We start from the raw sequence: 1,770 nt of genomic DNA, 5'->3' as shown, positions 1-1,770 counted from the left end.
CATATGGAAAGCTATCAATTTTTTTCTTAAGTAGGATTCTCAACACTTTGTTTAATATCACTACAAATTACACAGGCTAATATTTACAGATGGTTTCCTGTAGGAACTGTGAATCAACAAACTCCAAGGCAATAGGTAGTAACTATTCATTCTCAAAGGAAGTAGTGTGAGCTACCTGCCAGAGGGCTGTACAGAAAACCTGGGAAGCTCTCTCACTTCCAATCCTTCATTTGACTCAGGGCCCCTTTGGGACTTTGGAAAGCCATGGGGCAAATCTGCAGCAGTATCAAACTGTAGCATGAGAAGTTCCTGAATCACATTTAAAAAGGGGAAAAAAAGTATAGATATATAAAACAACATTATTGGCTTCAAAGTTCACAAAATGTTTTAATGTTCCTCTGTAGGTTTGTTTTATTTGTCTCCTGATACTTCTGCTGCAAGTTTTAGTGAACTCAGACTTCAGAAGTTTTCTTAGTGAACACAAAGCATAGAAGCATATCTATTAGGTCAATAAAACAAGGTATTTGCAAAATTTTATATCAGCCCTAGCTCTTTCACAGTGACATCAAGTATTTTGAGTTTTTCAGATGAGCTGAGAAAGACTACAGCCTTTAAGCTTTCAAAACAATCTGTATCAAGATTTTCATGTACTGGACCACAACACTGGGGTAAAAAATGTTTCACGCTTGGGCAGCTAGAAAGAAATCAGTTTCCAGAAGTACTCAGCACACGGCAGTCCCGCATGCCGTTTCCATGCAATCCTTCTCCCACCGTGTCAAAAACGGGATCACACAATTCTAGGCTTGCGGAGAGGAGCGTCAGAACGAAAAGTCAGACCAGAAGCCCGCATGGGAGAGGCTATAGGAATCTCTTTTCTTCAGCTGTGCGGGGGCGGGGAAGGAAAGCACCTAGGGAGAATACGGTAGAAATCAGCAAAATCAATAACAATATACATACATACATATATATACACACACATACATACATATATATGTGTGTATGTGTGTATATATATATGTGTGTGTGTGTATACCTGTATGTATGTATGTATGTATATGGTGAACGTGGAGTTTTTTTAGACCACACAAGCTCCGCGGGACCCCCACCCCCGGGGGCGCCTCTGCTCCCGCAGCATTCCCCATGGCGCAGGGCACGGGTAAAATACCTGCGGGGGTAAAGGGGCTGGGGGCAAAGCGCTGCCCGAGGCGGGGCCGGGCCGAGCGGGGACGCGCGGCGGGGCGGGGGCGCGCCGGGCGCGCTCCCGCGGGCGGGCAGCTGGAAGTCATTGCCCGCGGATCGGCGTCCGCGTTGCCGCGGCGACCGCCCCGGCGGCGCCAGCCGGGCCGCAGTGTGAATGGGTGATGTCACGGGCCCGGCGCCGGCCAGTCTGGGCCGCCCGGGCCAAGGCAGCGGCCGCGAGGGGCGGAGGGAGCCGGGGGGTGGGAGCGGGACGCGCCGGGAGCGCCGGGAATCGCCCCCCCGCCCTCCGCAGCGCCCTAGCCCGCTCCCACGCGTGGGGCCGCGCGGGGTTCCCGCCGCTCCCCCCAGCGCTCTCCCAGGCGGCGTTTCCACGGCCCGCTCCCTCTCGTCCCCCGCTGGCCGTGGGGCCGGGTGTTGCGCTCGGTCCGTGCCAGCTCCCCATTGTTTGAATGGAGATGTCTCTGTTTCCATCCTCAATTCATTTGCAGGCACTTTAGAAAAGTTCTTTCCTGCAGGAATGAGGGGCTTTTCACTGCGCTCCAGCAAGGTTTACAATCCCTGCCAACGCTC

The 1,770-nt window shown here is 52.3% G+C and overlaps 1 long non-coding RNA gene across 1 annotated transcript; it reads right to left on the bottom strand.

Moving 5' to 3' along the window:
• Positions 1-478: 478 nt before the first annotated feature.
• On the bottom strand, positions 479-1,127 carry LOC135288215 (uncharacterized). Its single transcript, XR_010351459.1, has 2 exons — positions 1,034-1,127; positions 479-908 (listed from the first exon to the last, which is right to left on the bottom strand). It is a non-coding gene; the product is annotated as an uncharacterized LOC135288215 (long non-coding RNA).
• Between the last annotated feature and the right edge of the window lie 643 nt (positions 1,128-1,770).

Source organism: Passer domesticus, chromosome 1 (genome assembly GCF_036417665.1).
Source record: "Passer domesticus isolate bPasDom1 chromosome 1, bPasDom1.hap1, whole genome shotgun sequence".
Lineage (NCBI taxonomy): Eukaryota > Metazoa > Chordata > Aves > Passeriformes > Passeridae > Passer > Passer domesticus.
The sequence above is the reverse complement of the archived record's forward strand: the minus strand, read 5'-3'. Positions and strand labels throughout refer to the sequence as shown.